The following is a 424-nucleotide window of genomic DNA, read 5'->3' on the forward strand; positions in this document are numbered from 1 at the left end:
TCCCGGGGACGGGGGAGCCTGGTGGGCTGCCATCTATGGGGTCACACAGAGTCGGACACGACTGAAGCGACTTAGCAGCAGCAGCATTGTATCATGCCTTCCATACTTTTTAAATTTACCTGGAGTTCTTCCATGAAGAACAACTTTCCTTTATCACATACCTGGAGACTCTGAACCACAACGAATAGAGTGAAAGCAGGATAAACATTTGATTCTTTCCTTTCTGCAGCAGAGGGTTTTGTGCCACTTATCACATTCCCTAGCTCATCTCTGATTTCATCCACCACTGTGGGACAGCCCTGGGCACAGGGAAGTTGTCCTCCTTCTTCTATCCCTAAGCACCCCTTGCTATGCTAAGTCACTTCAGTCGTGTCCGACTCTGTGTGACCCCATAGACGGCAGCCACCAGGCTCCCCAGTCCCTG

The 424-nt window shown here is 50.7% G+C and overlaps 1 protein-coding gene across 1 annotated transcript in view; it reads right to left on the reverse strand.

Moving 5' to 3' along the window:
- IGF2BP3 (insulin-like growth factor 2 mRNA binding protein 3) overlaps positions 1-424 on the reverse strand; it is a 143,535-nt gene that overhangs the window by 141,682 nt on the left and 1,429 nt on the right. The window lies entirely within an intron of this gene.

Source organism: Bison bison, unplaced genomic scaffold (assembly GCF_000754665.1).
Source record: "Bison bison bison isolate TAMUID 2011002044 unplaced genomic scaffold, Bison_UMD1.0 scf7180017864109, whole genome shotgun sequence".
Taxonomy (NCBI): Eukaryota; Metazoa; Chordata; class Mammalia; order Artiodactyla; family Bovidae; genus Bison; species Bison bison.